Source organism: Chiloscyllium plagiosum, chromosome 26 (assembly GCF_004010195.1).
Source record: "Chiloscyllium plagiosum isolate BGI_BamShark_2017 chromosome 26, ASM401019v2, whole genome shotgun sequence".
Taxonomy (NCBI): domain Eukaryota; kingdom Metazoa; phylum Chordata; class Chondrichthyes; order Orectolobiformes; family Hemiscylliidae; genus Chiloscyllium; species Chiloscyllium plagiosum.
Genome location: NC_057735.1, coordinates 4,438,345 through 4,462,750, shown reverse-complemented (window position 1 = coordinate 4,462,750; position 24,406 = coordinate 4,438,345). Strand labels below are relative to the sequence as shown.

Below are 24,406 nucleotides of genomic sequence, written 5' to 3'. Positions count from 1 at the left end.
CTCAGCAAGCAGCAAATATTTAAGTATTGCACACTAAGTGTCCTACAGTTAAAATTTTAGATTCCTGCTATATGGCAAATAGATAATCTGAGCAAATTACTTCAAACGTTCGATTTGCATCTAAGAAATGATGCATTATTTGGTTTCAGGAACTACAGGCAACAAATGGGCAGCAGCACTTCTAACCAGAACAATCCTCATGGAGGTGGTGGGAAGTAGGAGGGTCAACTAAAAAACAGTTACAGGGAAAGAATTTTAAAAAAAGGTACTAGGAATGATTTTTGAAATTATGCTTAGCAAGTGTGAATGAATTTTAGGGGCATCAGGAAGGAGAATTGCAGGACAAGTGAAAAAATTTAAGACTTGTAGCTCGGGTGCTCGTTGTTGTGGTTCTGTTTGCCGAGTTGGGAAAGTGTTGCAGAAGTTTCATCCCCCGTCTAGGTGACATCCTCAGTGCTTGGGAGCCTCCTGTGAAGCGCTTCTGTGTTGTTTCCTCTGGCATTTAGTGGTTTGTCTCTGCCGCTTCCAGTTGTCAGTTCTAGCTGATAGCTGCAGTGGCTGGTATATTGGGTCCAGGTCGATGCGATTGTTGATAGAATCTGTGGATGAGTGCCATGCCTCTAGGAATTCCCTGGCTGTTCTGTTTGGCTTGTCCTATAACAGTAGTGTTGTCCCAGTCGAACTCCTGCTGCCTGACATCTGTGTGGGGCTACTAAGGATAGCCGGTTGTGCCGTTTTGTGGCTAGTTGGTGTTCATGGATACGGATCGTTAGCCATCTTCCCATTTGTCCTATATATAGTGTTTGTGCAGTCCTTGCATGGGATTTTGTACACTACGTTGGTTTTGCTCATCCTGTGTCCTGGTGAGTTGTCTGAGAGTGGCTGTTGGTTTGTGTGCTGTTATGAGTCCTAGTGGTCACAGTAGTCTGGCTGTCAGTTCAGAAATGTTCTTGATGTATGGTAACGTGGCTAGTCCTCATTCCATTGTCTTTCCCTTAGGCATCTGTTAATGAAATCGCAGGGGTATCCATTTTTGGCAAATACGTTGTATAGGTGATCTTCTTCCTCTTTTTGCAGTTCTGGTGTATTGTGGCCCTTCTGAAGTGTCTTGATGCAATTTGAGAGAGTTGGGGTGGTTGCTTTCGTAGTTCAGGACTTGGTCTGCGTGTGTGGCTTTCCTGTATACCTTTGTGGTGAATTCTCTGTACCATCACGTCAAGGAATGGGAGTTGGTTGTCCTTTTCTTCCTCTAGTGAATCCGATTCCTGAGAGTGTGGCGTTGATGATCCAGTGTGTGTTTTCTATTTGTGTTTTTAATGATTACAAAAGGTGAAATCCACATATCTGACCCAGAGTTTGGGTTGAATTTGCAGCAAGACTGTTTGTTCTAATCTTTGCATTACAGTTCCTGCTAGGAGTCCAGAGATGGGTGAGCCCATGGTGTGCCGTTGATTTGTTCATATATTTCATCTCATCACAAGATTAAGAACTATATAGCTGAATCAGGTCCAGCTTAAAAATAGAGATCGAGATTGCAGGCTCATATTTTAGGATCCACTGTGCATCATTATGTACCACTGCTCTCATATCCAGCTGACTGCAGAGATGCCAACTGACAAATGGTCTCAAAAACAAAAGCAATGTGCACTGCAGATGAACACCATTACAACACTCCAAACAATGTTTCTTCCATTTAAAGGAAAAACAATAGTTGACAGATAGGTGCCAAAGACCTGAGAATTTCAAAATATAGTTTCACATACACTTCTGCAAGAAACTTTAGTTAAAAGACTAATTGTGAAACTGAAGACGAACAGCAGGGAAGTTCTCCCATATCCATATAATTTCTCTTTCAACCAACATGAAAACAGAGAACTTGATTGAATGTCAATTATGACATGGTTGCTTTTAAAACAGCACAGAAACAGACCCTTCAGGCCAACTTGTCCATGCCGACCAGATATCCCAACCCAATCTAGCCCCACCTGCTAGCACCTGGCCCATATCCCTCAACCCTTCCTAATCACATACCATCCAGGTGCCTTTTAAATGTTGCAATTATACCAGCATCCACTATTTCCTCTGGCAACTCATTCCATACACATACCACCCTCTGCGTGAAAACATTGCCCCTTAGGTCTCATGTTTCTCTTACCCTGAACTTACGCCATCTAGTTCTGGACTCCCTCCACCCCAGGGAAAAGACTATATTTATCCTATCCATGCCCCTCTATTTTATAAACCTCAGGTCACCCCTCAGCCTCCAATGCTCCAGGGAAAACAGCCCTAGCCTATTCAACCTCTCCCTATAGCCTGCTTAACTGGCTCCACATCTACAAACAATATTCATTCTCTACATCACTACTGATCTATCTTGAGCACATGCAATGCTTGAGCCACCACAGCTCAGGGGTAGAGCGTTCCATAGACTCACCTTCGAGTGGAGAAGTTCCTTATCTCAGTCTTAAATGGCTGACTCTTATGTCCCCTGGTGTTAACTGGATGCTTTGATATGTATTCATGGGCTAGATGTTTCCAGGACTAGAGGGTTTGAACAGGCTGGGGCTATTTTCCATGGAGCAGAGGCTGAGAGCGGCCCTTATACAAGCTTATAAAAGGTCATCAGGGGCATGGATAGGGGAAATAGACAAGGCCTATTCCCTGGGTGGGGAAGTCCTGAACTAGAGGGCATAGGTTTAGGGTGAGGTGGGGAAAGATTTAAAAAGGGACCCAACATGCAATCTTTTCCAGAGTGGTGAGTGTAGAGTGGAGTGTGAACAAGCTAGCTGAGGAAGTGGAGGCGGCTGGTACAAATACAGCATTTAAAAGGCATCCAATGGGTACATGAATAGGAAGGCTTTAGAGGTATTACGGGTCAAATGCTGGCCAATGGAACTGGATTAGGTTCGGATATCTGGCTGTCAAGGACAAGTTGGACCAAAGTACGTGCATGTGCAGGATATGGCATTCAGTCACTTGCAGCTGAGACATGAAGTAGTACTAGTCAGATGAACAAAGGATAATGTAGTAAAGCTAATTCGAGACAAAAGCAATGATTTTAGATGGCAAAGTTGAAGGTGGGCTCCAGAGATTGATGACTCAGGGCCAAAGTTTAGCCAGTTGCATTTGAAAGCACACTTAAGCAACATGTCAGAAAGGATTTAAAAAGAGATCTTATGAGTTGCAAAGTGTCACATCACAGAACTAAAACTGAAGCCCAGAGACTGGCTCATTACTTCAAATCTGGGCAGCAAGTAGGTCAGTTATTAATAATGTGTGCTGGAAATAAAATTCCACATCCACAGTTCATTGTTACCACAACTACTCTGATCCAAGGTCAAAAAGATAAGTACCTAGAGGTCTGATTGATTTATTGTCACGTGTACCAAAGTTCATGAGCAGTACAGGCAGATCATAGTAAGCAAGGAGGTAAGAGGTTTAAGACAACTTTGGTTACACATTGCACAGGACTAGCATTAGGCACGATCAGCATTATGAGGCTAGGGAGCCCAAGTTGAATGACTATCATCCAACCAATGATCTGGATACTTTCACAACTGGAGTAATTTTTTTAAAACTATTTTGTTGATTGAATATAGGCATTGCTGACAAGGCCAACATTTCTCATTCTTGCTGAGCTGGACTAAAGGAGTGAGCCACATTAAGCTGCTGCCATTCCATGTGGTGCATACAAATCCACTATCAGGAAGAAGTTTAGCCCAGTGTAATGGAAAGAACAGCAATATATTCAAGTCAAAAAGCTAGAATCCAAATTTCAGTGGTAAATGGAATGCTGCTCTTTATTTCAAAAGAGAATAGAGTATAAAAATAAGCAGCCAAGGTATTAGTCTGACCACAACTGAAATACTGAACTGTTCTAGGCAGTTTATTTAAAAATAAAAGATATAGTGGCATTGGAGACAGTCCAGAGAAGGTTCACAAGGCTGATACCAGGAATGGAGGGTCTGTCTTGAGAGGGTGACTAGATTGGAACTCCACATACTCATTGAAATTTAGGAGAAGGGTGCTTGCATTAATACAAAGATTCTTAACAGCCTGACAGGATAGATGCAGAAAATGCAGAAGTGTAGGAGCAAGGGGCATAATCTCACTTAGGGGGTCATACATTTAAACTGAGTTAAGAAATTTCTTCATTTAGTAGTGATTCTGTGGAATTCTTTACTGCCCAGCGCTGTTGAGACTTGTTAAGTATATTCAATGCAGAAACAATGTTAAAAGATTAAAAATAGGAATCTCTGGACATTAATGTAATATTAAAGGGTTAAACTACACTGTCTTTGGCTGGGGGTGACAATCATGAAAGACTGCAGATGATCTTTGTAATTTACACTTCATTTAGACAGTCATTTGCTATTACCCCCCTGCTATTGTAAAGTTATACTAGAATTCAATCTCTTCCATCCAGAAACACGTTCTGGCCAGAAGTATGTCGCACCTGCTTTGTCTTAGGGAATCACTGAGCCAGGAGACCATCTGCATAACTATCCCCCAATATTGGGAATTAGCAATTGCATATGCTCAGAGGATGCGCTCATTCCACCACAGTACCTGGACTAACTTGTGACTAAATAACTGGGGGTTGTCTCGAGTGGCATTTGACTGTGGGAGAGTGGCCAGAATATCTGTAAGCATTGCCAACTGACTTATATAAAGGGGATTTGTTTTCTTTGTTCAGGGCCTCACTGACTCTACTCCGCACACCTGTGAAGGCAGCTAAGGAGGGGGTGGGGGGGTGGTGGTGGCACCCAGCTTGTACTAACTTTAGTAAACTTTAAATGTTTGCAGAAGTTGGTGTGTGTAAATTGCATCTTGAGAGAAACCTCAGGAAGAGAACCAAACAGAGATACATAACTTTAAAATCAGTGGTGGAAATAGTGGGTTAGTGGGAAAGGCAATAAAGTGGAGTTGAGGGTTCAGATCAGCCAGGATTGCTGCACAGTAACTCAATGTGCTGAATCGCCTTCTGATGATTGAAGGGTTTACTGTCACACGCATTTACACTAAACACAGAGGGAGAAAAGCTTCAATCCAGCACCATTGAATAGTCTGAGTAAAAAGAATGAAAAATTAATTGCTATGTCATGTGGTATGCACTGCTGACAATGCATCAGCCAATTTGGTCAGAATGGCAGTTATAGAGACGTACAGCACAGAAACAGACCCTTCAATTGAACTTGTCCATGCTGACCATAGATCCTAACTTTATCCAGTCCCATTTGCTAGCACTAGGCCCATATCCCTGCAAACCCTTCCTATTCATATACCCATCCAGATGCCTTTTAAATGTTGCAATTCTACCAGCCTCCACCACTTCCTCTGGCAGCTCATCCCATTCACACACCACCCTCTGAAAAAAATCTATCCTTTAGGTCCCTTATATATCTTTCCCCTCTCACCCTGAACCTATGCCCTTAGTTCTGGGCTCCCCACGCTAGGGAAAAGACCCTGGCTATTTACCCTATCCAAGTCCCTCATGATTTTATAGACCTCTAAAGGTCACCCCTCAGCTGACACTCCAGGGAAAACTGCACCCAGCCTATTCAGGCTCTCCCTGTAGTTCAAATCATCCAACCCTGGCAACATCCTTGTAAATCTTTTCTGAACCCTTTCAAATTTCACAACAACCTTCAGATAGGAGGGAAGATCAAAATTACACACAGTATTCCAAGAGTGGCCTAACCAATGTCCTGGACAGCCGGAACATGACCTCCCTATACTCAAAGATTTCCAATAAAGGAAAGCATACAAAATGCTTCTATCCTATCTACCTGTAACTGCACCTTCAAGGAACTATGAACCTGCACTCCAAAGGTCTGTTCAGCAACACTCCTCCCTACCCTTCAATCTTACCATTAAATGTAATAGTCCTGCTCAGATTTGCCTATCCAAAATACAGAACCTCAAATTTGAGAGTGTGGGGTGCTGGAAAAGCACAGGTCAGGCAGCATCCGAGCAGAAAAATGGACATTTCAGGCATAAGCCCTCCATCAGGTAAGAGGCTTGTGGGCCGGGGCTGAGGGGAGGTAGCTGGGAAAGTGATAGGTGGATCAAAGTGAGGGAGAAGGCGATAGGTCAGAGGGGGCAGTGATGGACGGTCCCAGAGAGCAGTGCTGAGTTGGGAGGCTTGTGACTGGGATAATCTTGTGGGGGAAGAGAAGAAAAAGATATCAAGTAGTAACAGTTTGGTGGTGGAGCTAGTCAAGGACCTGTATGCCCTTGAGTGGAGGGGTGTCCAGCCAAGGGGCGGTAGGGTTGGTGGGTGTGGGTGTCCCAGAGATATTCCCCTAAAAACGACCCGTAAGGTGGCATCCTGTCTCCCTGATGTAGAGAAGACCACACCAAATACAACAGATGCAGTAGATGACATAGGTAGTGGTGCTGGTGAATTTCTGACTGATGTAGAAGGACCACCTGGGGCAGTGGATAGAGGTGAGTTGAGTGTTTGGGTGCAGGTTTTGCATTTCCTGCTGTGGCAGGGAAAGGCATCAGGAATGGGGTGTGTAACTCCATCGCCCCATGGCTGAACATTTCAACTCCCCCTCCCACTCAAGGACATGCAGGCCCTGTGCCTCCAAACTGTTATCACCCGATGCCTTGAGGAACACTACTTCATTCCACCTCAGGACCCTGCAACCACATGGGATAATGTGGATTTTAACAGCTTCCTATTTCCCCTCCCCCCACATTATCCCAGTTCTAAGCCTCCACCTCAGCACCACCCTCCAGACCAGTCCATCACTGCCCCTTCTGACCGATCACCTTCTCCCACCTCTTTCCCAGTTACCTCCCATTTATCTCAGCACTGGCCCACAAGCCTCATTCCTCTTGAAGAGCTATGCCTGAAACGTTGATTCTCCTGCTCCTCGGGTGCTGTCTGACCTGTGCTTTGAGCACCACATTCAACTGACCTCCAGCATCTCTAGTCCTCACTTTCTCCTAGCACCTCACATTTATCTAGATTAAACTCCATCTGCCACATTGCTGGTCACAGGCCTCAAGTCTGAAAATCAACCCTCCAGCAACACCCTCTGTCTGTCTTCGACCTTTGAGCCAGTTCTATATCCAAATGGCCAACTCTGTCTTGAGATCCAACCTTGCTAACCAGTCTACTGTGAGGAACCTTGTCAAATGCCTTACTGAAGTCTATATGTCCTGTTTGTCTACAGGAGTAGTCCCAGAAGACTGGAGGATAGCAAATGTGGTTCCCTTGTTCAAAAAGGGGAGTAGGGATAGCCCTAGTAACTTGTATTCTTCTATGTTCTATGTTCTATGTTCTATATGATCACAGCCACTGCTCTGCCCTCAATTCTCTTACTACTTCAAAAAAAACTCAAATCAAGTTTGAGACATGATTTCCCACACGACTCTGGCCATCCCACATCAGTCCTCGCCTTTCCAAAAGGCAAATAAATCCTGTCCTCAGGATTCCTTCCAACTTGCATACCACTGACATCAGGCTCACTGGTCTATAGTTCCCTGGCTTTTTTGTATCCCCTAAGTGACACCACGTTAGCAAACCTCCAGTCTTCCAGCACCTCACCTGTGACCAGCGATGATCCAAATATCCCAGCAAGGGCCAAGCAATCACTTCTCTTGCTTCCCAGAGTTCTAGGGTACACCTAATCAGGTCCTGAGAATTTCAGTTTTAAGCTATCTGAAGTTATATTGGATTAGAAACATCCAGGCTTCTCTGCAAATGCTACCAGATTTGCTGAGTTTGTGGAGGACTGTTTATTATGGAACAAGCTACACCTTTTGGAGCTGCAGAAATCAACCTATTTTTCTAATAAACCTATTTAGGGATGTTATTACACATCTCTCAAGCAAGCGGGGCTTAAACCCACACCACCTGGTCCGGAGCAGGTGCTGCACCACAAGACAGACCTAGCTGCAGACATCAATACAAATAAGAAAATATTCCAAACACTTGGCTTGCGCCTTAGTTGATGGGCAAACTTGAGTCAAGCATGCTGCTTAGACCATAAAACATGGGACCTGAAATTAGGGCATTCAGCCCAGAGTCTGCACCACCATTCAAATCATGGCTAATAATCATGGCTAAAAACCCCATTCTCAGCTTTCTTCCCATAACCCTTGATACCCAATAACCCTATTTAACTCAGCTTTAAATATACTCTATCTGGCCTCCACAGCTTTCTTTGGAATGGATTCCATAGATTCACCTCTCTGGCAGAAGTTTCTCCTTATCTCCATTTTACAAGGTCTTCCTTTACTCTAAGCCTGTGCCCTCAGGTCTTTGTTTCCATTGCTAGTAGAGACTTTGTCCCAACATCTACTGTCTTGACTACTTAGTTTTCTGTATGTTTTAATTTACACCAGATTTACATTGTCACTGGATTCAGAACGTGATGCCCTCAACTTAGTATTGCAACAGTTACTATGAAAAGAACCAAGCTAAAAGTGCTGGCAAACTGCACTCAAATTTAGTTTGCCAAAATTACTACTGACCACAAAAGAAACTATTCCAAAAGTCCAACATTGATCTATCCTTGCAAAACAAAGTTTGATGTTGACCATTTCAACATATCACTAACAAAAAGTCATATTGGCAGGAGTGAGCAAGTGTTACAAAACAATCAAAAATGATTCGTAAAAATTACTTTAGTTTTTGACCCACAATTCCAAATTTAGCTCACTTTCAGCAACCTTGTATTAGTCATTTGAAGCATGAATGTGCAACTGTCTAAATTTTAAGTCGTCTCAATTTAGCATAGTGTTTTGAGTCTCAAGTTAGCATTAAAGTGCATAATCTAATTTACTGATATTACTTTCACAATTTAGCTAAATTGTTGCACTTAACTCTTTACCAAGACACTATAGGAAGGATGTCACAAAAGATTGGACTGAGCACATGAGATTTACAAAAACAGCTCCAAAAATTAGAAACTTCAGTTGAGAGAATAGATTGGACAGGTTGGGTAGCCAGAGAAAGACCTGGGAGAATTTCAAAATTATGGAGTCTGGATAGAGTAGATAAGAGGAAGCTGGTCCTTTTCATAAACAAGGATTCAAATGAGATTTAATGTGATTTGATTAAATATATAGCAGTGGAAAAACAAAACCTTTGCACAAGTAGTCTGATCTGGTCCAAAATGCACTGCTGTCACCACACATCCAGATGGAGTCAACCAATGCATTCAAAAAGGTCAAATGACTGACTATCTGAATATGAACAGCATGAAAAGGGTATGAAAGGGGAGCAGATAAATGTCATTAAAATGTCCCAAATGGACCAGATAATCAAGGTGATAATGGGAGGAAAGGTTGTTAGTCTCTATCAGGAGTGACAAAAACAGCAAGACATTAAAAAAACATAATGCAATCAGTTAACATGGCTGGGGGCAGGAGAAAATCACATTTGACAAAGTTGCACAAGCTCAGAGGATATTACAAGGCAAACTTGTAGTTGCAGTTTTAATTGGATTTCCAAAAGGCCCCACATAAAGGTGACTGCAGAAAATAGAAGCTTAGTATTGGAGGTAGTGTTTTGCATGGAATGAAAATTGCTTAACACAAGATGGAGAATCAGGAATTATGGTTCCTTTTCAGTGAAAAGATGCAACCAGTGGAGTGCCACAAGGATCAGTCCTAAGATCGCAATTATTTAAGATATTAACCTGGAAGAGGGAGGGGAGTAGAGTACTCAAAATTTGATTATACAAAAATAGGTGGGAGGCCATGTTGTGATGAAGACATAATGAACCTGCAAGAGGATATAAATAGCTTGAGTGAGATGGTAATTTCTTGGCAAGAGTTTAAAGTAGGTAAGTGAGGTATGCACTTTGGTAGAAACAAAGGGAGCAAGGGAGGTAGACTTTGTTCAAAATGGAGTCTCCAAAACATGCGACACAGTGGGATTGAGGTGTCAGTGTTCAGGAAACAATGTCAGCTAATGGATGCAGCAAGCAATTAAGGCAGTGAAATTTTGGCCATCATCATTAGGGGGTTAGAGTTTAAAAACAGACACGTCTTGCTATAACTGGTAGGGTATTGGTTAGGCCACATCTGGAGTACCATGTAGTTTTGGTCCTCATTTAAGGCAGCATATAATGGCATTATTCCCGATAAGGGCTTTTGCCCAAAACATCAGTTTTCCTGCTCCTCTGATGCTGCCTGACCTGCTGTGCTTTTCCAGCACCACTAATCTAGATAATGGCATGGGAGGCTGTTCAAGACTGACTCCTGGAATAAAGGGATTAATTTAATTTATCAGGAACAGCTAAGCAGGTAAATCCTTTATTCATGAGTTTAGAAGAGTGAAGCATGACCTTGAGACATTAGATTAAAGGAGGCTTTACAGAGTAAAAAGAAATCAGAGTTGGGGAACTTTACAGAATAGGGTGACATTTAAAATGGAGGTGCAAAAGAATGTCTTAGGTGGTAGCAAGTGTCTTATCTCCAGAGTTGTGGAGATTAGGTCAGAGGAGTTGAAGGCTTTGAACAGCAGGCATGAAACAAATTGAGACCTTGAGCAGATCAGCCATGATCTTATTGAATGATATGCAGTCCCAAGGAGCTGAACACAATACTCCTCTTTCTTAGCTCGTCTCCTTCTACAGTAGAAGGTGGAGATCAATGACCCTTGAGTTCTGTGGAGTTTCTCCAGCACTTCATTTCAAATTTCCAGCAACTGTTTTTGTGTTCTTTTGCTCAATTCAGAATGCACATTGAACAGCTGGTGGAGATAAGCCAAATGTCCTCTTCCAGCATCACAACAATTCTTAGTTTTATGTCTGATTTATCCCATCGGAGACTAAAGAGGAAGATGGTATGTAAAAGAAAAGTTGGATGGAGGTACATGGAGCTGCACAACTACTTCTGACAATTATCCTCTTAGCTTGGATCAGACAGGAAAAATTCATTGTTTTTAATAACTTATAAAGTAGTAATTGAAGTTGTTCCATTACCATTTGGATGATAAAAATATATTCATGTGGATGATATGTAAATTAAGTCAACTTCAAATAGTTCCACAAGATTTCTACAGGCTCTAATTTAAAAGTGAAAGCAATTGGTTTCAGGTAATCAGGAAAGTGCTGGAACCGATTAAAGCAGCAGCAGCAGGGCTCTTAGCTTGGTTTCATGGAAGGGAAAAAAAGTGTTTAATCTCAGACTTGTTAGTTGTACCTGTGTTTAAAACAAAGTAGATAAAATAGAAACAGTATATTTGAAGCGATGCCACATGCAAGCTTGTTATAACAATGTGGTTCAGTTTTACATTACATGGAGAGAATTGCTTAAAAAGAATGAAGTCATTTTCAGGTTGACAGACTTGCAAGAGGGGTACCCAGTCAGTGCAGGAGTTTGGTCATTTATAATTGAGTAATTTCAAATAGGGGAAGGGAGGACTGCAGATGCTGGAGATCAAAGCGGAGTGTGGGATATGGACAAGCTCAGCAGTCAGGCAGCAGAGAAGCAGGACAATAGACGTTTTGGGATTATGCCCAAAACATCAATTCTCCTACTCCTCGAATGCTGCCTGACCTGCTGTGCTTTTCCAGCACCACACTCGACTGACTTCTAATAAGAGAGACAGGATAAGGTTCTCAGATTTACCAATAACAAAAGTAGGAAATTAAGGCGACAAATGGAGTATGCGACGTGGAGGTGTAATTGGGAAATTTGCAGAGGACACAAACTTGCCAGGAAATCAAAAGTGAAAAGTATAGCAGGCAACTATAGCAAGATAATGATTTTGTTGATTGGCAGACAAGTGGCAACTGGGATTGATGTCAGGAAAGTAGAGGGTGAGCTTTTGGAGACATCAAAGCAAAGGAAGACAAACAGGGATATGGAGAAGTAAAGTCAGTGGATTGCATGTCCATAGGTCCCTGAAGGTAGCAACAAGTACATAAGATGGTAAAGGCAACATATGGGATAGAATGACAGTGGTAATGTGGTGGACTAGTAATCAATTGACCAGGCTAATATTTATATAGGCTTCAAACCAAATTAACTTCCAATGACATACTGAAATTTAAATTAAAATTGGAATTTTAAAGTTAGTCTGATGGCAATTACACAACTATTGTTAGTCATAAAACATACCTGGTGAACTAATCGGAAAGAAAGTCTGTCATCACGATCAGGTCTGACCTGCGATTCGAGACCACAAACGTGCTCATCTCTTGTCTAACCAGTGACTCCCAAATTCCCATGAAGTAATAAAACAAATTGGGTGAGTTAACAACAGGGATGTGATGCTGGAACTAAAAACTCAAAAGGTCACATTACAGGAAGGCTATAAATCTCCTTTTCAGAATGTAATTAAATGTCGTCAGAACTTCAATTATAGTTGAGGAAAGATTGGAAAGGGGCTGTTTTTCTTAGCATAGAGGAAGCTGAGGGGTGATAATAATAGAGTTGTATAAAATAATGAATGACTTGTATACAGCAGACAGGGAAGCCCTACCATCCCCTAGTGAAGAGGTCAATTACTAGAGCACAGATGTAAGGTGATCGGTACAGGGATAGTAGGACAGGACAGAAAACCTTTCACCCAGGTGATTGGCCTCTGGAAATCACTGCCCAGTTTGTTGATTAGTCAAACTCTCAAATAATTTTTAAAAAGTCTGAAGCAGTGCGATCTGCAAGGCTCTTTACCAGATGCTGATAAACAGGGATTAGAACGTACAGCTTTTATCTTCGCTGGCTGAATCCAAGTTCATTGTGCTCATTCGTTTATTACTCAGCCTTCAATACGGTCAATATTTTAGACTCCAAGGGAACTGACAGCATGATCTTATCAATGATGGGGCAGGCTTGACCAGTATGTATTCTACCCTGCTAATATGTTACGTTGTGATAGTTTGTAACAAAAATGTTCCATTGTATTAATGGCCATAACTAATAGATTACACTAAAGTTATACAGTCCACATCTACGTTGCAAGTCATTCAACAACTGTCAAGTTAATTTCTACTGCTGACAGATTCAGGAGAGAAAAAAAATCACCAGCTATTTGATCACAGCAACAATTGGAGTCAGAGATATTGGTTTCTCTTCAAAGGTTTTATGGCATACACTTATCAATTGCTGACATTAAAAAGTTAAATGTGGATTTATCCCATCAAATTTCCCCTGCCCCAATACTGTAACTTTTTCACTGCATTTAATTATTTTATATATTCCCAATAATCTTTTTATACCCGGTTAGAAACCAAGTAGATTGTCTTCTCTCCTTTCCCTAGTTCTGATCTAAATTTAGATGTTTCCATTTAGGTCTCCAGTCCTACTTTTGTCTGTCTTTGAAAACTTAGGTTAACCTTATCGTTACTGTTGAATATAATTACAATGTAATAACTCAGACAAGTACATGCTAGAAACAGATAAGTATACCTCTTCCGAAACTTAACTTCCTGGTAATTACATCAATTTGCATTGTTAAAAATCACCCTAGTTAGCGAAGATAGCCCATTAATCTGTTCTGAAAGTTGTTCATTTTGATTCATTTTAGGAGTGGGACAGAGGTATAGCCGGATTTTGTCAAAGGGTACATTTTTAAATGTATGGTCACCTGTAGGGAAAAAAACACATTACTTTTTGGTGTCAGCTGCCAAGTTAAAGCTTTTCTCTAGGCGGTGGTGATCTTGTATAAACTTCATTTACCAAGCAACACTTATTTTCAAGTTAATTCTGAAGAGAAGTGGATTTAAAATGTGAAATTTATTTCTACACTAATGAGGTGTGGGGAATTCCACAAACAATCTTCAACCCAAACAAATCTGAACCTTATTTTCCCTTTAATGTTAACAAAGTTGAAACCCAATGCACCTATCCCCAGTGTTTTAAAACGATGAGTATCGAAAATAGAAAAGAATGATTTGTCACGAGTTTGTTTTGCAAACGTAGTTAATTTGAGACTAATGAAATTTTTACAGGTTAAAATATAAGATACTTAAGCAAATAAGGGGGAGAAGAGGTTTATTACAAGGAAGGAGGAGACACCAAGTGGAGCATAAATATTGCTATGAACTGGTGTGTTAAATGGCCCGTTTGCACATAAGAATGTCAATTTAGGCTGGGCAATGCCACCATTTGGTACAGCAAAACATTCTTGGAATATTGCTTCAGATGTGATGTATAAATAACTACAACACCGTCCCCAATAAAGAAATCAAGAATATGATTGATCACTCATTTCTGGTAAATTCAAAGAAAAAATGTCCAATATCATCCAAAGTAGCTATAATTGAATAGCAATGGCTGAGGCATTAGAAACACTGGAATCTAAATCTGAATGTGACCCCAAGTTACAGAAACAAAAAGATATGCTTGACCATGTTTTCATCTTAGAAAAAGAAAGATTGTGTTACAGGTGCAACTTTACATGAATAGATGGATCATGGCAGTACTGTTTGCAATTCAGAGATATCGCAAACTATTGTCATCTTAGAAATATGCAACTATAAACAATCACATCCTCATGAAAACTTGTTGAAACTACTCTTCCAACATTGATAAAAAGGCTTCCCTTTTGCATGACTCCCAGTCTGGTGACATTCTTCCTAATGCAAGGCACCTAAAAATGGGCTTGTAAAAGTATACCTCACTGCTAAGAACTGAAGTCATATCACTTAAAATATTAACTATTTCTAACCACACATGCTGCCAGACCAAAAGTTCCTCCAGTATTCTGTTAAATTCATAAATCAAGAACAGTATTAAAAAGGAGTTTTAACAGCTACATAGTCACATTGAATTGAAGAAGATATTATTCAACCTTCTACAATCTTCTGATCTATTGTTCAGACTGGAAATATTTAGTCTATTTCCTTTCTTAAAACAAAAATTAATATCTGAGAACATTGTGTAACAAAATATTCCCAAGAGTCTTCGCTCTCATTCATAGTAGAAAGAGAACCTGAATATCAGCAAGGTCACTGATTTGCAATTTTCACAAAGGAATTTTTTTTTTATTTTTAAAAAAAGTCAGCAAACATACTAAAGAATGAAACGACTGACTTATTCTAATCTGAATAGGAGTGCACAGCTGAGCACAAGATTAACATCCTTTAAAAAGTTACACCACATTTGCAATGTTGCTGAACCAGCCAATGGTTATTCAAAGAAAATGGAAAAAAGCAGTGAACATTATCGTTACAATCCTGACTGTGGCATTGTCCAAGCTTGCACTTCTTTTGAACAGCCATTACAAATGTAATAATATTACTCCAAATTCCACTATGCTGTATATGGGAACTCTGGAGAAATTGCTGCCAAGACACCACTTCATAGAAGCATTGCTTGTACTTGGAATCATGTGGACATGATGCAAAATGTTAACATTTGCTGGATGATAACTTTAAAAGCATAGTCTTGGCAAGGGGATGTTTGGATGATGGGTTAAGATTTTAGAACTGATACACATGTTAAGGCCAAATAGCCAAATCAACTGAAGCCAGGTCAATAGCTGGAACATAAATGGCCCCTACTCTTCTAGTCTATTATCTTCATTATTCTTGCCAGAATGGGAACACTCAACAGAAAAGGTTTTAAAGGAAATGGATTAAAATACACAGTGGAGTAAATCTGCAGGGAAATAGTGGATAAATCCATAGATTAGATTCCCTAGTGTGAAAACAGGCCCTTCAGCCCAACAAGTCCACACCAACCTTCCGAAGAGCAACCCATCCAAACCCATTTCCCTCTGACAGACGCACCTAACAATATGGGAAATTTAGAATGGCCAATTTACCTGACCCACATGTCTTTGGGCTGTGGGAAGAAACCTGAACACCCGAAGGAAACCCACACAGACACGGGAGCATGTGTAAACTCCACACAGATGCCCAAGGCTGGAATCGAACTTGGGTCCTTGGCACAGAGGGAGGCAGTGCTAACCACTGAGCTGCCCCATAAACCCATAGAAGCCAAAGTTTGTTTGTTTTTTAAATATGTATATTTAGCATAACAGTCAAGAGATAATGACCAGTATGTAAAAAACAAGGTCAAAAGGACGAGAGTGCACAAGTGTAAGGACCCCATGAGATAAGTATTGAATTGCGCAGGCAACTGATAATAAGGATGGAAACCATAGTCCTAGTAGCTACAGTCTTGCAACTATCTCTATTAGAAGAGACATCAAGATGGATATTAAAATTATGAAAGCACTTTAAAAAATTTTTAAATTCTCTCATTTGAAAGAAGTTTTGAAGGCAGAGTAAGGACTACTTTCTTTGGTGTACAATTCAAGGTCACGAATTTAAAAAACTGGTGAGGAAAATCAGGAAAGTTGGAAGGCACTGCTATAATGAGACAATGCAGATGATATGTTTATGAACCAGAATGCTTGTAGGAATGTGTTTATGCTGAAAAACAAACAGAACAAAAATGGACTCCTGAAGATTTAAGAATCAAGGAGTTATCAAGGGAGACCTTCCTCATGATCATACCTAGGAAACTCTGGTCAAGTGGAAGGACACTTGAAATCGTAACCTAGGACAATGTGAAATGAGCCAAAGATGCAAATTTTTCTTTTTAAAATGGCACAACTTCTAGGAGTGTGGGACACAAGAGGTTGCAAGGCATTTTGATCGTTCTAGTCACTGCAAAAGTACTTTTTCTTTAAGGGTTTTAGTTGCTTGTTAAATGAAGTTTGTATTTTTACTGTAGCAAGATAAAGTTTTAACATGAAATACTGCCCTTTACTTATTACAGCTGTTTGTTGGGGAAATCAAAAACCAATGTCTGTTGGGATCTTAAAGGGGACAGAAATAAGCAAACTAACCATCATGAGAGGAAAAAAAAACAGGGGAACTAAATGGAGCAGAAGACAGATTCGTCCCTGGACCTGATAAAATGCATCCTAGGCCATTTTAGAAAGTAGCTACGGACAGTACATCAATGACATTCAGATTCTGGAAAAGTCTGAAGACTGGAAAACTGCCAATTAACACCCTCATTCAAGGAAAGTGAAGGAGGAGACAAAGTGGTACTTATAGACCATTTAGCTTATCATCTGTCATTGGGAAAATGTAGAGTCTATTGAAAAAGGATAGACTAGCAGAGCATTCGTAATATATAAAAAGCAAGCAGAGTCATCATGGTTTTCTGAAATGGACACCATGCCTGACAAAGTTATTAGAATTCTAAGAAGCAAGAAGGGGAGATGAAGGGACAATGGATTTCCCAAAGGCATTTGATAAAAAAGATACATGTGCATAAGGCTACTTAAGAGTCCAGTGTTAAGGATCGTATATTTGCAATGTAAAAAAATCACAACAGTTGGAGTAAATGGGACAATTTCAGGATGGCAACCTGTAACTAGGAATGCCAGTGCAATCAGGGCTGGGGCCACAATTACTTACGTCTTAATATTTGGATAAAGGTAGCAAAATGTTAGATCACCAGATTTGCAGGTGACAAAAATGGGTGGGAAGGAAAGAATGAGGAAGACAAGAGGACCTAAGAGAAGGATACAGACAGATGAAGTGAATGGGAAATGGAAGTTATGCACTTTGGCAGTTGTAGAAAAGCAGATTAAAATGGGGAAAGAAACTGGAAGAAAGCTGCAGAAGGGCCCTCATGGTGCAGTGCTAGTGTCCCCACCCCTGGGCCAGTAGGCCCAGGTCCAAGTCTCACCTGTTCCAGAGGTCTGTAATAACATCTCAGAACAGGTCGATTAGAAAAACATTAATGAAACAACAAGAGAAAGATGCAGAGTGGCTTGGGGTCCTTGTTCATGAATTAAAATCTAGCAACTAGATTATGTAATAAGGCAGGCAAATGGAATTAGTTCAAAGCAAAATAAACCCATTTAGAATAGGAGGTCTTGCTTAAACTATACCATACACCAAACTACAACTGAAATACTGAACAGCTTTGGGCCTTCATCCAAGTACCAATGGCATGGAAGGCAGTCCAGAAAATGGCTCACTGGGTTGATTCCCAGTATACGAGTAGGTTGCACTTGCATTTGGAAGAACAAGGATGCGACCTTAATCAAAGATTTAAGTTCTGAAAGACGTTCAGAGCTCTGGAGGGTCACTGAACCTGATATGTTAACTCTACTTTCTCTCCAGATGCTGCTAGTTCAGAGATTTTCCAACAATTTCTGATTTTCTTGAAGATTGAGCGCCAATAGGTTGTGGGAGAGAGCACCTCTGCCTTCTGTTCAGAGTCTCAAAGTAGGGAGTCACCAATTTAAAACAGATTTAGGGAATTTTGAAGCTGTTGAGTCTGTACAAGCATACTGTAGGGACTGCAGATGCAGGCATTGTTGAACATAAATATGTCATTCAGCCTTTCAAGCAGATTCTACCATTCAATACCATCATGGCTGATTATTAATTCAGTACCCTGCTCCCACCTTCACTGACAACTTTGGTCACAAAGAACTAAACTATTTTGAACAGATTAGATTACTTACAGTGTGGAAACAGGCCCTTCAGCCCAACAAGTCCACACCGCCCCGCCAAAGCGCAACCCACCCATACCCCTACATTTACCCCTTACCTAACACTACGGGCAATTTAGCATGGCCAATTCACCTGACCTGCACATCTTTGGACTGTGAGAGGAAACCGGAGCACCCGGAGGAAACCCACGCAGACACGGGGAGAACGTGCAAACTCCACACAGTCAGTCGCCTGAGGCGGGAATTGAACCCGGGTCTCTGGCGCTGTGAGGCAGCAGTGCTAACCACTGGTGCCACCGTGCCAAACACTTCTGGATTCATCCATTCTCTGGGGGCAGAGAATTCCACAGACTCACCACTTTGGGACAAGAAATTTCTCCACACCACAGTCCTATGTTGTGACCAGTGGTTCTGGATTGCTCGATCAGGAATGTACTTCCTACATTTACCTGGTCTAAACTGGTTCGGATTTTAATAGGTTCCTTGGACTGCCGCACCATTGTGTATTCAAGCAACAGATGGCCAGATTTTAATCAAGGATTATGGGGATAAACTAAGAAAGGGGAGTGGAAGATTATCAGTTACCACATCTTAAGTGGCAGTGTGGACTCAACAGGCCAAAATAGCCTGCATCTTTAACAAGGGACTATAGAAAGTAGAGCAATAATGACCTGTCCAAAACCAAGAATCAGCACAGCCAGTAAAATGAAGTGTTCTGCAGAACAGTAAAACACAGTCAGCTGTCACAGTCAAGTTATCTGCCAACACAAACGCAGTGGCTTTCAAAGGATGGCTTGTTCAAATATTGAAATGCTGACACCCATGGAGTCATACATCAATTGAACTAGATGTCACTAGCAGCGGAGAACTAAGAAATAAAGTTGCAATTGTTAAGGATATCATGGCTGTCACCATTATGTCACACATTTGCTGCAATTACAAAACATCAGCTAGATGATTTTTAAAGAGTGGGATTAGGAGTGGAGTGTGACCTTGCTTCCTTGTGAGCGCACTTAAGTCAACCATTTACTTTAGCTAAATTAAGCAGCACATTCTAACTTAAAAGTGGCAATGGACTCCACACTGCCTGATTCTACCTCTTCCCAAGATCCACAAGCCTGCCCACCCTGGCCGACCCATTGTCTCAGCCTGCTTCTGCCCCACCGAACTCATCTCCACCTACCTTGACACTGTCCTATCCCCCCTAGTCCAGGAACTCCCGACATACGTTCGAGATACCACCCACGCCCTCCACCTCCTCCAAGACTTCCATTTCCCTGGCCCCCAATGCCTCATCTCCACCATGGATATCCAATGCCTCTACTTCTCCATCCGCGATGACCAGGGCCTCCAAGCGCTCAGTTTCTTCCTCTCCCGACGTCCCCAACAGTACCCTTCCACCAACACACATTAGTTTGGCTGAACTTGCCTGCACCCTTAATTTCTCCTTCGAATCCTCCCACTTCCTCCAGACCAAAGGGGCAGCCATGGGCACTGTTATGGGACCCAGCTATGCCTGTCTCTTTGTTGGCTAAGTAGAACAGTCCATCTTCTGTAGTTACACCGGCATCATTCCCCACCTCTTCCTCCGCTACATTGATGACTGCATTGGCGCCACCTCACGCTCCCGCGAGGAGGTTGAGCAATCAACTTCACCAATACATTCCACCCGGACCTTAAATTCACCTGGACCATCTGACACCTCCCTCCCCTTCCTGGACCTCTCCATCTCCATTAATGACAACCGACTTGACAGACTTTTTTATTAAAAAAACAAACCCACTGACTCCTACAGCTACCTGGATTATACCACTTCCCACCCTACCTCCTGCAAAAATGCCATCCGGTATTCCCAATTCCTCCACCTCTGCTCCTAGGAGGACCAGTTCCACCACAGAACACACCAGATGGCCTCCTTCTTTAGAGACCGCAATTTCCCTTCCCACAGGGATATATTTCCCTCCCTACCCATTTCCGCTTTCTGCAAAGACCGTTCCCTCTGACTACCTGGTCAGGTTCACACCTCCCAACAACCCACCCTCCCCTGCCACTGCAGGAATTGCGAAACCTGCATCCACACCTCCTCCCTCACCTCCATCCAAGGCTCCAAAGGAGCCTTCCAAACCCATCCAAGTTTTACCTGCATATCCACTAATATAATTTATTGTATCCGTTGCTCCCAATGCGGTCTCCTCTACATTGGGGAGACTGGACACCTCCTAGCAGAGCGCTTTAGGGAACATCTCCGGGACAACTGCAATAATCAACCCCAACGCCCTGTGGCCCAACATTTTAACTCCCCTTCCCACTCTGCAGAGGACATGCAGGTCCTGGGCCTCCTCCACTGCCGCTCCCTCACCACCTGACGCCTGGAGGAAGAACGCCTCATCTTCCACCTCGGAACACTTCAACTCCAGGACATCTGTGGATTTCACCAGTTTCCTCATTTCCCCTTCCCCCACCTCACCCCAGCTCCAGCCTTCCAGCTCAGCACCACCCTCATGATCTGTCCATCTTCCTTTCCACCTATCCACTCCACCCTCTGACCCATCATCTTCATCCCCACCCACCCATTGTACTCTTTGCTACCTTCCCCCACCCTCATTTATCTCTCAACTCTGCAGACTCCTTGCCTCTATTCCTGAAGGGCTTTTGCCCAAAATGTTGATTTTCCTGCTCCTTGGATGCTGCTTGACCTGATGTGCTTTTCCAGCACCACTAATCCAGTGTGTGGTTTCCAGCATCTGCTGTCCTTGTTTTTACCCAGAAGATCATGCCTAACAGATGTTAGAATTTTTTAAAGATGTGAGCAAGTGTGGGGACGAAGGAAGTTCTGTTGATGTCATTTATATGGATTTTAGTAAAGCTTTTGACAAGGTCCAACATGGGAGACTGCTTGAATGGAGGGAAACTTGGCAAGGTGGATCAGGGACTGGCTTAATATAGGGCACACAAAGGATAGTAGTAGGAGGCTGTGTGAGTGCACCACAAGGATCAGTACTGGGACTCTTCGTTATCCGCGTGCGTGCGTGCGTGCGGAGGAAGAAGAGGTATGTTAAGCAAATTTGCAGACACCCAAGATTGGTAAGGTGACTAATAGCAAAGTGATAGTAGGTTACAGGAAGATATAGATGGGTCAGATGGACAGACACCATTTAACCTTGCTAAGTGAGAATGATGCAGTTTGGAAGAAACAAGATGAGAGTGTACTTAATGAATAGCAGAACACAGGGTAGCTTAGACGAACAGGAATCTCAGTAATTATTCACAGATCCCTGAAGTTACCAGGAGTATGGGAATAGGATAGTTAAGGCATCATATGGGACACTTGCTTTCAGCCATGATAGAGTAAAAGAGTAAGGATGTAATGTTGGAATTGTGCAAAGCACTGGTCAGGTCACAACTGGAGCACTAATGTTCAGTTCTGGTTACTTCACTACAGGAAGGGTCCGATAGCACTAGACATACAGAAGTAATTCACCAGAGTTTCTCCATCCCAGGCAACGCTGAGCTATAAAGGAGACTAGATAGTCTTGGATTATTTTCTTCAGGCGTATAGATTAGAAGGGATATGGAGAAGGTCCAGGGAGAGCAACTGTTTCCCCTTGGTTTAGCGATCAATCACAAGGGGGCATGGTTTTAGGGTAAGGAGCAGGAGATTCAGAGGAAATTTGGGGGATAAACTTTCAACAGGTAATGGGAATCTGGAATGCACTGCCTGGGAAGGTAGTGGAGATTGGAAACCTTACAACCATCAAAAAAAAAATGTGGATGAGTACTTCAAATATCATAATATTCAAGGATTTGGGACAACTGTAAGAAATTGGAATCAGTTTTAGGTGGTGACTATGTCAGTGCAGACTCGAGTCTTTTCTGTGCTGTATGAATCTATAAACTTAAGACTCAACACAGCACTTGGTGAGAATAATCCTACTTAAAAAGCACTAAAATGCAGCATGTTTGCTCCAAGAAAGTAAATTGGTGAATGTCATGTTGAACAGAAAATAGCCAAATTACAAAATAAGACTGGAGACATTTTACAAATTACATTAATGCAAGCATGATTCTTTTAGATAAAGTGTAAAAAAACAGCCAAACTGCAACTTTACATTATCTAAACAACCTGCTCAGCAATATTACCCACCACTGGATCATGAGAGACTCGAACCTAGGCCTCCTCACCCAAAAAGTTAGGAATTCCACATCTACCAGTTTCAACTGTTGATGATGCACACAGGTGGAAAATTCCCAGTGACCAATCTGGTTTAAAATATAGTCTACAAATAGTCTACACAATTCTGACTATAAAGGCTATCCATCAACAATGAGTAACAAATGGTCAGTAAAATCTTGGTTTGTCAAGAGATTACTTACCTCTTTGGTTGCAAAGGATTGGAGTTCAGATGTCAGCAAATTCTTTAAAAAACAGAATAGTTCCACTTAATTTTAATGGGTAGAGTTCTATAATTAAAAAAGCAAAAAAGTATGTCAAAATTGCTGAGTTGCATGATTTTTTGCACTTTGAATGGAACATTCATGTCTCAACCTACAAGTGTATCACGTAACTACTAATAATATAAGTTATGAATATAGTCTCGCACATCCAAGAACATTCAGGGTTCTCCCTTCCTGTACCATTTGTCTTTACATACAAATGAAGTGTCCAAATATACAAAAGAATTAGAGACTTCTAGAAGGTCCTCCATTGCACCATTCTGACCAGCCACAGACATAACTTCCCACTGCTGAGTTGATATGCCAACCGCATTGCGAACACACCAGCACAGCAACTACACCTTCACCTGTGCAAAATTCCAGTCAATTACCACAGACTACATGACTCATCCAGCAGACTGTGGTTTTAGTAGGAATTCTGTAAACAGGAAGGGAGCACAATTACACCAAACATTTGCATCTATGACATGCAAAGTTCATGATGGTTCTGACATGGATCCCAAATTTAGCTTGGGGGAAGGGACTGGGGACAGATGCTCCATTGACTTGTGTTAAAACATTCAAATCAAACCACCCCAGTAAAGTACTTCAGGTGGCAGGTTTCAAAAGATTAGATTGCTGACAAAACGTCCACCACTAAGAAGTGGAAAAGTGTCCAAAGCAATGTTTTTACAGTTGAGATTTTTCTTCCAGGAAAATACTCAGTAAAATAACAGGATAGAAACAAATAATAAAACAGCCAAGAATTTATTAACATGGAATACTCAAATGAATATTTACAAATATTGTTAATGCTCTTACACAATTATAGTCCAAATGACCCTAATAAAATTCAATATCCAAATGAATTAGAGTCTTGCAGCACAGCAGTGTCCATATATGTTAGACCTGAATTCAATTTGAAGGAGGAGGAGTGCCAGAACATGTCTAAGCATGTAGACTAAAATAACAACAACCAAAAAATTGCAATAAATTTGCTATTTTGGGAAGGGGCAAATAGAGATGAGCCCTTGGTTACCTCTTACTTCAAGGGAGGTAACCAAGGGTTCCTGGATTGCTTTTGCTTTGTAATAAAGCAAAGTATATTAAAAGCCAGGGGCAGCCTCCATGACTCATCCTCTCATTCCAAATAGGCAGGTAAACCGATCATACTTGCCAATTGCATGGAATTTCTTAGTTTATTCAGCAAGCAAAAATACAAAGTGAGAACAAAAAATAAACCAAATATTTAGATACACATGGCAAATTTATCCAGCTTCAGACTAACTTACTGCAGTAGTGCCTCTATAGTAGTGTAGAGATCAGCTGGTTTTTGGTCAGCACTCATTTCACTCAGGATCTGAAGACTGTCACCAGGCTGGGGAAAGTGACACCACCTATTACAAATGCAGGGATGCCTTGGTATATAGTACTCCAGATATAGTCTCACCAGAGTAGAGTTTGCAGTATTGGTCTCCGTATTTGAAAGGTAGAGCATTCTGGCTATGGAGGGAGGGCAACAAAGACTTACCAGACCAATTCCTGGGATGCATGACTGACATACAAAGAGAC

General features: G+C 41.6%; 1 protein-coding gene across 1 annotated transcript in view; it reads right to left on the bottom strand.

Annotated features, from left to right (window-relative positions):
• rap1aa (RAP1A, member of RAS oncogene family a) overlaps positions 1-22,881 on the bottom strand; it is a 94,668-nt gene extending 71,787 nt beyond the window's left edge. Inside the window, exon 1 of the mRNA XM_043716372.1 lies at positions 22,775-22,881. The gene's annotated coding sequence lies outside the window, so the exon portion shown is untranslated. The remainder of the gene's footprint in view (positions 1-22,774) is intronic.
• Between the last annotated feature and the right edge of the window lie 1,525 nt (positions 22,882-24,406).